This window comes from Lepisosteus oculatus, chromosome 26 (assembly GCF_040954835.1).
Source record: "Lepisosteus oculatus isolate fLepOcu1 chromosome 26, fLepOcu1.hap2, whole genome shotgun sequence".
Taxonomy (NCBI): domain Eukaryota; kingdom Metazoa; phylum Chordata; class Actinopteri; order Semionotiformes; family Lepisosteidae; genus Lepisosteus; species Lepisosteus oculatus.
The window spans coordinates 1,106,241-1,118,419 of NC_090721.1; positions in this window are offsets into that span (position 1 = coordinate 1,106,241).

Here is a 12,179-nt window from a genome sequence, read left to right on the forward strand (position 1 = left end):
AAAACTTGAAGAACAAGGGTCCTCTCGCGTCCTACATGACCACACTGGGGCTCTGATCTGGTGCCCCAGTTGAAATGCCGAACCAGCTCTCTCCTCTACCTGCCCACCAGTGTTTTCTCTCGGCTACACGGAGCACAGCTGCGGCGCTGTGCACTGAGGGCACTGGGCAGGCCCACCGCGCGGCCTGCGCTGGTAACCAACAGAACCCTGATCTGATCCCTGATCAGAAGCCACGTCTTTCTGAACCCCCTGAGAGCAGAACAGGGCTGGGGCTGGCTGGAGCTCTGCTGCGCTGCCAACCTTCAGCTTTCAGGAATGAAAAGAGTCTTCGCTGCTCTGATTTAGCCCATTAAGAAGTACTGTATGTGAAACATCAGTAGAGTTATTGTGTTCAATTTGATTTTCATGGCCGTATAAATAAAAACTTGCCAGCTTGGCTTGTTACCGGAGAGTGGTGGCGGCACTTCTGAGTGCTTATTTTAAAACTAAAGGGGTCGCATTGTGATTATTTTTAGATGTTTGTGGATTGCTGCGATAATTCCATTTTCCAATTGAACTGATTTGGAGAACGCCCCCTGGTTCCACATAATTTGGGGTAATGAAGCAGGATTTTAGACCTTAATGACGGCTTTGAAACTGAGGTTTTGCACAGTGGACTTCAGATTTACCAGTGTTATTTTGGGTTGCTCTCTTTTTTTTCCTATCTTTAAATATCTTAACAGTTTTCTTTTTCACAGTCAGCAAATGACATTATTGTGACTGTGGACCATTCGTTTTTCATCAGATTGTATACTGCGTTAATTATATTCATATTCTATTAGTCGTCCTCATGTTGAATACTGTAAAGTGCCGATTATTTAACCTAGAAAACAGGTTTTAAGTATTACTGATGTATATCATGGGTGCCCCAGAGGTGCAGAGATTAGGAATGCTCTCTCGCAGCCCTGGGGCCCTGGGTTCAGGTCCTGGGGTGCTGAGTGGAGTTTGCATGTTCTCCCTTTGTTTGTGTGGGTTTCCTCTGGGTGCTGCAGTTTCCTCCCACAGTTCAAAGACAGACTGGAAGGTTAATTAGCTTCTGGAAAACGTGCGCCCATCACTTACCGGCACCCCCACAACCCAGAATTAGATGAAACTGTTAGAAAATTGATGGATGGATTTTTAGCAGTTCTTTCCATGACTTTTAACTTATTTGGGGTTTATAAAGAATCCCAAGTAAGGGAAGTTGTCTTATTCGTGGGACTGAACAGTTCAGGAGTGTCATGACTCACACACCCATCTTTCTCATCTCAGACAGCGAATAAAAAGATCTTTAAACATCAGGGAAGATATTCAGCGTGGCTGACATGACTGGCAGAATGCTTTGTGCTTCCAGAAACACAGGCTGTGTGTCGTTTCTGTGCAGTTGTAGCTGTTTTCTAAAATGCGATTGATATCCCTGACTGAGATAAAGGGAAGCTTCTGCTGCAGATCCCTCCTTCTGTATGTTCCAGCTGAAGATGAGCAGGAGTGGGGCTGCTGCCCGGTCTGGGAGCTGACTTGGGGTGAGGAGGGTTTCCAGGCCTGGTGTCAGAGCCACGGGCACAGGACTCTCAGAGCGGACTAACCAACGCACCTGAGCAGCCAGCTTTCGCAATACACCAGCCAGCTCCTCTGGAGCTGTAATGAAAAGTAATGACATTAAAAAAGCAGAATTAAAAGGAGATTCAGCTCCATTAGAGCAGCAAACAACGATGAGGCTCATTGTGTTTGAGTGATTGTCGGTTGCCTTGGGAACACAAGTCTGGATGCCAATCAACTGCCAGCGAAGAATCAGGGGTTTCCTGCCACTCCTTTATTAAGTGGCTGTGTTTTAACTTCTTGGTTCTAAATCCTAAAAAAGTCCTCTTGCCTGGCATTTTCACAGGGTTACTGCTGCCCGAAGCTGCAAGCCCTTAACCTCTGGGCCCCTGTGTTTAAAACGCACACCCTCTGGGGCAACGTGGGGGTGTGCCTGATGTAGGGCAGGCGTGCGTGAGGCTTTCAAGACAAGCCAGTAGACTGACGCACGATTAGGGATGGGCATCAGGCTGGGTCGAGTGAAAACATCACCTGTGGAATGAGAGCCCTGAAATCTAATACCGGTCAAATCCACGGTGTGCTGGCAGAGAACATTGTCCTCCAGCACTGCAGGTTCGTTATTAACATCGTTAACTGATACACCCCATTCCTATGAGCAATCGCCACTCCAGCAGATCGAGGTATTATCGTTAGACTGGAGCAGCGTACGGCACAGGAATCATAAGCGATCGGAGGAAAAGCATGATGCTTTACTATAAAATGTATAGGAAAGATGCAAAGTGAATTAACCTTGGTACAGTCACCAGAGCCTGAGGAGCTCAGCTGGAGGGACACGTCACACAAAGAACTTGTCACTTTAAAGAAACATTTAAACCTCCTGGTTAGTGATAAAACTGCTGGGGCAGCAGTGTGGAGCAGTCATCAGAGTTTTAGACTTGTAACTGGAGGGTCGTGGGCTCAGATCCCAGCCCTGAGCAGTGTAGTTCACCGGCACTATTCCAGTGAAATACTCAGCTCTATAAAAGGGGGAAAGCATAAGTCGTCATGGATAAAACTGGTAATGCAACATGTACTTTTCTCCTTTTAAAATGCCCTTGTGTCTCCAGAGCCTGCCTGGGCAGAGTTCAGACTGGAGTGCTGCCAGGCTGGTCTGCTCTGCTCGGTCTCCCCTGAGGAAGAGGAAGGGCAGCGGAGTTCCACTGACCCACTCATGCATGAAGGCCCGGAGGGAGCTCTGCGGCGCCTGGGAGGAGAGCTGTCCCCGACTGGAGGAGAGGGCCTGGGGAGGTCGGAGGTCTCTCTGACGTCACTGGACATCTGCAGGCCCCTGTGAATTGCTGTTTGCCCGAAAGCTAGTGAATCGCAGCCCTGCCCCAGCGCGGGTCTGTCAGCAAGTGCCCTTGCTTAGGGAAGGCCAACCTTTCTTCTCCTTTAAACTTTAAAGTTTATGGGCAGGCAACTGTGCATCTCGGTATATTTTACTTGAGTCCTACTAAAGGACATGCAAGAAAGAGAAGACTCGGGCTCCCCAAGCGGTTCATCCAGTACAGGCTCCTGCTGCCTCACGGACTTAGCCTGGGTTCTGTCTCGGCTCACGGGGACTCGCCAAGCGCCGCTGCCGACTGGTTCAGGCTCGCCGGTGATAGGGCAGGATTAGCCCGGCCCGGACCGGGTCTCTGCAAACGCCGTGACCCCTGCGGCCTGGCCGCCGCTGCCGTCCGGACGGGGCTGTGCTGCCTGTGACATGCTGAAAGTGGGCAGGGTGCAGGAGGCCCTTCCTCCTTCTCCCCCGTGTGCGAATGTCAGGTTTGCGCCCGCGGGCCGAGACACGGAAAGACGGAGGTGACAGCGAACGTTCGGGAGGGACGACCGCAGACAGGTTCGATCAGCCTCTGTTTCCCTAAATTCGTTAAGGTCAAAATTATAATTACGTTAAGTGGGCCGAGTACATATACATAGGTAAGGGGCTCATAAGTAAACCCCTTCTCTCCCTTGCACACGTCTCCTGCCTCCCTCCTCCAGCTCATCTCCCCCTCTGCAGCTGCCCCTTGGTCACTCCTCTCTGCGCAGGGGGTCCCAGGGCCACAGGGCTGGCCCTCAGCCAGGCGGGTTCAGCCAAATTTACTGTGATTGAGACACTCAACCTTTCAATACACTTGATTATTGGGTGTTGTTACTCCTAGTGAACGCACAATTGGTAGCAGTAAAAGTAGGTGGGTATGACAGTAATGCTGTCTGTACTAATTGCACAATACATGTACTAATGTGCTTGTGCGTGCTCCGTTTCGAGTTTGGTGTTTTTGTCTTTCCTGTAATGGACCAAGAGTTAACAGTCACGCAGGAGACTGTTTGATTAATGGATGGTAATTCTGAATAAATAAAAACAGAGTAACTGGGCTGTAACTGTGATTCCTGTTATTTAAATTCGCTGGCAAAATGAGTGTGCGGCAGACATCTGTTCATTTATTGGAAAGAAATAGTATTACATTGGAAATGGCAGTTAACACTTGGACATGATAAGGTCTCAAATGAATGCCAGAGCTGTGCTAGCAACTTTAATTAAGATCACAGCTTTATGGTATATTGCCATCATTAAACCTCTGGGTTCACTGGCATAATGCGTGACAGCACGGTGAAATGCAATATGTTTTTTTGTAATTTTCCCATAAGGAGTGGCTCCCCGACAGAATGAGCCTTCCTGTCTGTTAATGCTCAGGAGGGGTGGAGTGCTGTGATAAGCCATCAGACCTGAAAGACAGGCCTATATCCCCTTTCTCACTGCACCCTGCCCTTAACGAGAAACACCTTTCTGGATTTATGACTTAAATTCCACAGATGTTTGCAAGATCTTCAATATTAAATCCCACACATGGGACCAGCAGGCTGAGGCACTTAGCAAATTTCTGATCTATTACAAAGGAAAGCACCGAAAGACAGAAAGCCTTCTTCAAATTGAGAGGTGTGCAGCAAATCCAGTTGCTGATGGGAATCTTATACTGTATGTCTGTTTGAAACGATGTCTTTTGCACTTTTTACGTGTTTTTGGTGCAGCTGCCTCCACAGCTCTTAGGCCCTGGGTTTGATTCTGACTTGAAGAGCCTTGTATGTTGGGATTAAATGTTCTCCCTGTGTTTTACTGCAGTGGGTTTACTGGTATGTCTGTATTGTCCCTGTGTGCTTGCATGTGCATGCCCTACAACAACCTGGTGTCCCATCTAGGGTGGAGCCTCACCTTGTGTCCGGTGCCTCAGGGATGGGCTCTTGATTTTTTCAAACCTTGCCAAGAATAACTGGCTTTGGGGTTATGGACGGATTTGCATCTTGATGATTTTCATTCATTAGAAAAGGCAACTGCTAGCAGCACCAAATACGATCAACACAAATTCCACCAGGACTGTCACCAGTGGATTTTCAAACGACATTCATGACTCTCCCTCAGCTATCAGGACTCTCCGTTCCATCTCTGGATAATGAAAGAAATCCTGTTTTATCTGAAAATGCTTTTTTGGGTCTTTTTCCCTGAAATTTCCGAAGGAGTCCTGCAGCATGTGTCTATTGCCCCCTGATCCTGCAGATTCGGAGAAACAGGTGACTGAAAGGGCAACAAAGAGACATGCATCCTGTCCTGCACGAAGGCACAAGGCACAAGGCCAGAGAAAGAGAGCTGCTATCCTGCTCCTCCTGGTTCAGCGCGGATTGATGGGAGAGGTTGTGTTGCAAAACCAGCAGAGACTGCTCGAGCCCCAGGCGGGGAGTGTAACTGGTGCGTGCTGCTGGGGCAGAGCGGTCAAGAGGCGCAGCACTCAGGGAGACCCCTTTGTCCAGCTCTGCGACCCCTGAGCGTCCTGTGACGGAGCCTTGGGATTGAGCAGTGGTGGGTAACAGCTGGCTGAACAATCAGAACTCCGCCGGCGTCCGCCTCTTCCTCTCTCTCCACTGTGAGAATTGAGATGTTTAGTCCCCCAGGCAGGGAAAGGAAAAATCAATGGAAGAGATGAGTAAAAGAAGAGAAGAGATTTATTTTGCCGGGAAGCAGTTTACAAAGTCGTCGAGGCATTTTTACCATCAAAAGAAGAGGAGCTGATATATGTTGCACTTTCACCTAAATAAATGGTGCTGTTTCATCTCAATTTAAGAATAGAAAAGAAAGCCGAGCACATACTGTGCTCACCCACCTAACACATCAGCTGGGAAACCTTCACACATACAGCACATATTGGCACGGCTACATACAGAGTAAGTATTCCAGTACAGCTGCATGGAGGTCCCGTAAAAGGAGATGTGCTGATCAATATAATGGGGTTAATTGTTTAACTGACAGCTGACTGTTGCAGTGGAGACCAGGAGACCTTAAGGCCTCCAGAAATTCAGTTTGAGACTCCTGTGACATTATAATGCATATCGAACATCCATTCCATTTTCAAACCTCTTCATCCAATACAGGGCCTCTTCCAGCAGACTCTATCCCAGCAAGCAATGGACACAGGACAGGGAACACACTGGATGGGATGCCAGAAAATCACAGAAACAAACACTCCCATCAGGATCAATTTTCCCAGAAGCCAATTAACCTACTTGTATGTCTATGGATTGTGGGAGGAAATCAGAGCAGCAATAAACATCTGTCTTTTAATTCCCTCTTGTCAAACAAGACAAAATCTAGAACATTATAAATTAGATGTTTATATCTTCATCATGACAAGGTTTCATTGATATCTAGAAGAAACATTTTACACTAAGGGTTGTGGGAGTCTGGAACAAGCTAACCGGCCATGTTGTTGAAGCCGATAGCTACTACTGGCTACTTTCAAGGAACTGCTGGGTGAGACCCTTGGTTCAATTAGTTACTAAAAAAAATCAAATGAGCTAAGTGGGCCGAGCGATCTTGTTTGTATGCTGTCTGATGTTCGTGTATTTAATGAAAAATTGAAGTATTTGTGAGAGCAGGTATTAGTTTGTGAATTGGGAGCATGATTAGTGCTGGCCTTGCTGTCTGTCAGAGCTCGGCGAGGGAGAGCCGCTGAAGTAAGTGCCGTCGCTCTAGTTCAGGTGCCTGAATGTGGAAAAGAGAGGCCACTGGAGAGACTAATGACGGCCAGGTTTCACCAGTTGAAAAAGAAATCATTCCATTTCATTGTCCTGCCACACAGTGCGTGTTAAAAGAGCAGCTGAGGTTCTGCGGGTCGCCGGCTCGGGGTGTTGTACGAACACACCCCGACTTCAGAAGGTGAGGATCTGCCTGCTTTCCCAGCAGTCCACACAGCGACAGGGACACGCATCCACTGAACTTTGACAACTGACTATACCTGTCTTCATCAGGGTTTGACACCTCAGTAAAACAAAAACTAAAATAACCCCACTCTTACCCTTTTAACTACTGTTACTTACTGTTTGAACCACGCTCATACTTTTTTAACTAGAGAATGTTAAAAACGTCACCCCAAAGGCAATAGAGGACTCACGCAGGAATCTTTCAGGCTTGTCCCCCTGTCGCTGCAGGTGTTACTTGCGTTGGACACCCCCGTTGTTGAACATTTCCAACAGCGTTCGTCAGTTGTGTTTAACGGATGAGCCCAGACAGGACCCCCAGAGGCTTCACTGCTGGCTACGTGGGTAGCGTGAGGCATCGTCTAACACCCTGGAAATGAGCGTGTGTCTGTTTGCAACACATACCGACACAGATTAGCGAGATAGCACGTTTGCAGACACTGGGTTTACTCCAGACCTGGGCCAGGGGAATGGTGCCCTTTCTCGCTCACGGACCTCACCATCAGGCTGCAGTGGGCTCCTGAAGGGTCCAGTCCAGCCCAGGCACAGCAAGATACTCCACTCGTAAGGAGACATGGCTCTGCTTCCTGAGGTGGGAGCTGAACCTGACATTCCTACACGGTGGGATGGCACGGGCGTAGGCTGGTGCAGGTGGGCGGGACCCCAGCTCGGCGGGAGGGCCCGGCACGGTCCGGTGGAAACTGGCAGCCAGGAGGGCAGCCCTGCAGAGCTCTGGGCCTGCGCTCCTCGAGAGCCACAGGCTGCCCTGGCCGTTCTCTTCCGCCGAGACGAGAAGAGGAAAACCTCCCCGTCCTGCGCTTGCCGACTGTTCCCGGCTCTCCGGACTCCCCGCAGGGCCGCCCTTCGGGGGCTCCGGCTCCACGGCGTCCAATCCCGTCCCACGTGTCTTTTCCACTCGCAGTGCCAAGGAAGCGCCGCCTCCTGCCCCTCACGCTGATGTCTGCGTCACGAGGACTGGCCCACCCACGAGCGCAGAGCAGCGGGGGGAGACCCGCGGGCTCGTCTCTCCGCCAGCAGGGCTGGCAGGCGCGGGGAGCGGGAGCCCCATCCAGACCCCTGCGGTTGCGGTTGCATCAGTCCCAGCCTGCCGCTGTGCGAAACCCCAGAGCTGCTGTGTCTGTTACCGGATCTCTCGCTGGGGCCCGGACTGCTGCCAGCTCTCAACCCCCACTGTGGCAGGAGCACTGTGGGACCAAGGAGCCGATCTGCTCCCACTGGCAATTTGTTTTTCCAACCCACTGGAGATCCCCCCAACCAACACGCTGCTCCCCAATTTTCCCTGCAGTCCACAAAGCTCCCCCCCCCAGAGAACTCCATTACAGCTTTCTTCCCTTCCAATATCTCCGTTTTTCTTTTTCTTAATCAAATAGGCTTTCTCTGGGGCCGAGTCCTATTTAGAACGACGGCAGGCAGGATTAAATTTTAATTACTGAAGTGTTATCGTTTAGAGAAGCTGGAAATGAAAACAATCGCGGGCACAGTGAAGAACCGTACAAGCTGCTTGGCTTCGGGGCTCGACCGGCCTTTCGCTGAGCTCTTTATCGACGCCTGTGCTGCGCTCGGGATTTCGCTGCTCTGCGAGAGGCAGGTTCACCCGGATGACGTCTCTCAGCGCCACTTTGTGTGCGGATGGGAAGAGATGTTGAAAAGCCACACCAGCCAGCTGTCTGCAGCCTGAGATCGTTAAGCTTGAACACTTGGACGGACTGTCACAGTGGATGGGCCGTCAGTCATGAAGAGAGCTGTAAAACAGGGTGCAGTGAGGAGCTCGGACCTCACAGGGGGTGACAGTCACAGTGTCGAAATACAGGGGCAACAAAACAGACTCTGGGTACAAGAATCCAGCCCTCAGGGAGTTGGGCTCCAGAAAAGCCAACGCTCTCCTGTCACCTGATCCATCCATCGTCTAACTGCTGCTTGCGATTCAGGTCCACGGGGGGGGGGCCGAGCCTGTCCTAGCAAGCAACGGGAGTAAGGCATGATACAGGCTGGCCGCTGGATGGGACACCAGTCCAGCACAGGACAGTCCCTTTCACTCACACCAGGGCCAGTGGGAGGAAGCCAGGGCGCCCAGAGGACTCCCATGAGAACATGGGGGAGAACACATAGACTCCATGCAGATCGCACCCCGGGCCTGGAGATGAGCCCTGGGCCCCAGCACTGCTGACCACTGCTCCACTGTGCCTCCCCCCATTACCTAGAAAGATTTGAATGAAACCTTTGATCTGGTTTGCACGTTCTGCAGGATCAGCCATCAGAATTGGGAATGGCATCTGTGAATCTATGAACAAGCAGTACAGGTACCCTAGCTCTCTGAATTGTGCTCCTATCCTGTTTGCTTCAATAGTCTCCATTCGGTGCTCATTACAGGTTTTAATGTCTCGAGCCCTGGACGAGAGATACTGCAGTGTAGAAGGTGAAGACACATTTCTGTATGAAAGGGGGGCCATCTAGTGGGAAAAGACAGAACGACTTTGCATTTGGCATAAAGTCAGGACTCACTGTGTAGATGATGAACTGATGCTCATTCATAAAACCTGCAGTAGAAGCAGAAGGGGCATTAGCTGGCAAAAGATATTGTAAGACTGCTCCCAGTTTAATTCTTCTGCGTCTGTTCTGAAATCTGGACAATTTTCAAGGAAACACAAAGATAGAGCCCCCACCCCCAATTGAACTTGCTGAGTTCACCAGTTCTAGGTTGATGTACATGGGGCCTTAAATAAGGGTAGACACAGAAGTGCTGTATACTACAAAAACAAAAACATTAAATATTAAACTAATGATAAAAATAATTCATATAAGTACTGAGTCTGTGATTTAAAAATACCAGGTCACGGCCTGTAGGAGCCTTTGCAAGTGTTCCCCGGTCTCACTGCACTGCAGGGACTGTGCTGTCACCCAGTGATTTGTCACCGGGAGCAATCCAGGGCCTGCAGCCAGCGCGAGGTGAGAGAAAGAGAAGTTGACTGTATGGAGCCAGACCACTCAAGGCTGTGTAATCCAGGCTTCGGAAAAACATTTAACTGGCAACCAGTGTATGGGAGCCAGTGCTGGAGTGAAGTGGTCAAAAGTTGGTTTAGTCCAGACCGAGGTCCTGATTTCAGAACACCCTGCAGTCTACTGAGAAGAAAAGTAGATGCACTGGCAGGTGTGCACAGCTTTCTCCCATGTTACATACTGCCAGCCTGCCAGGCGGAGGATAGTGGCCTTTGACTAGAGGCTACTCTTTTCTTTAATGAGCCGCACTGTGGGCAGAGGAGGATGCCACTACAGCTGATTGACCGAGCCCCTTCTCCCCGGAGGAGGCTGTGATGCAGGAGGTGGGTTCAGCTCGGCTCCATGACCTTGAACAGTTAATAGTTCCTGGTGTCATTCACACGACTGACAGCAACCACACTGGCAGAAAACAACACCATGACCACACATGTGAGCAATCCTTATTCATCTGCATGTGGCCTGTACAGCTCTGTAAAACACACACCCGGTACACTCCATCATGTTTAACCAAAGGCCCAGCAATTTAAAAGGACAGATAAATAATACGTAGGAGCCTCTGGCTTTTAGATTAATTCACACTGACCACATCTGAGTGACTCATCATTTGAAAGAAACAATCTCTTTAGCCTTCCTGATAAGTTGCACAGTAATTATCCCACGACACTCATGTTCTTTCTTGAATTGTACAGCTCCTTTGCCAATCAATGGCTACCCTTGCAATAATGACTCCCAAATCACTTTAACTCTGTGGATCCGTTGGTGGGTCCGACTGCAGCTCGGAACTCTCTCTTGAGAAACAGGGAAGAGATTGAGATAGTCTTACACCACACTTGTAGAAAGAAATATGGAAATAAACATGACTGTATTTCAACGTTGTGAGTGCAAATAGTGTGACAGCATGGCCAGATTCTTTTTCTTATGTTAACATGAAACAATCATCTTTCCCTGCTGTATAGTGCTCCAGTCCTGCTGTCCAGTCCTGCTGTGTGCTTGTGCTAGAGTACACTTGCTGTTGTAACAGAAATGCTGCTGGAATGCTATTGTGGCCACAGTCGTGGCCAATATGCTTCGACCACAAAACTAACAAACAGGATTGAAAAATACAAAAAAACAGAAATCCAAAATAAAAGGAACAGTCAAACTGATCCGATTCACAGAGGACCTTGAATGTTTGATCCCAAACTTCCGTGAGAGGGATCAAAGCCGGAGACCCTGGCGTCTGAGTTTGAGTGATGAGCAGTTTTGAAACACAAGCTGGATTTGGGATATAAAGCAGCACTTGGCCAAAATCCAGCTTCCACTGGAGGCATGTGACAGGTCTGGGTCTCCCCCAAGACCTTCAGTCCTGACCTCTCACTATGCTCTGCCGCCTAACATGGGCAGAACGAGCCCTGGGGAACCAGCTGCCCATCCGCCCTGGTTCCGGCATGTCCCTGCTCCCACACAGCTGCGCAGCCAGACTCCAGCACGAGACAGCCAGGTCTCAGGAACGGCCCCCGCGCTGCCCAAACACAAGCCCTGCTCCAGAGCTCCCGCCTCTGAGACAGACACAGCACTTGCCTCCATCATGATCAGACTGTCAGACCAGACAGTAAAAAAAATAAATTACAGCCCCGTGGTGCAGTCTGTTAGAGCCGACACACATTTCAGGAATGACAGGCTTGGCTGATACTGCTGGGGTCAGGCTGTTTTAAAGTTTAAAAAGAAAGCTACAAAGCCATAGCCGTGTATCACCTGCTATTTATATCACTTTGTGAACCCTGAGTGATGAGTGAAGAGAATGACACATTCCTCAGCTACTGAAACATGAGGACAGAAGGCACTTTTTTACAGTGCTGAGGGAGTCTGGAACAAGCTGCTCCATGGCGTCCTTTGGTGGGTGGGTTTGAGTGGATTACCTCTGAGGGGGGTTCTGTGTGCAGATGATAAATTTCCTCCTTCTCAGGAACATAAGACAACAAATACCCTTCAACAATTCACATTTATGGTCCGTTAGCGCCTTTAATTGGCTGTAGCAACGGGATGCTTGTGACCTGTATAGATTTCGAAAACCGTATCATTCGTGATGCAGAAGAGTCAAGCAGCACCGCTAGCCTGTTTGACACATCACTGTAAAGAAGCCCCAGCCCTGACTGCACTTCTCCACGTCTGTCGTGGATCCTCAGAGCCCACCAGGAGACAATAAGGCTGAACAAAGACTGGAGTCAGGGGCACCCTTACTTTTTGTAAATATTCCCCATCCTGGATGTGGAAAGACCGTCGCAAAGACATTCTAAAAAAAGCTTCGGTGAAAACACACGGTGAGGGAGGAGGAAGAGCGTGTCTGTGAGCGGGTA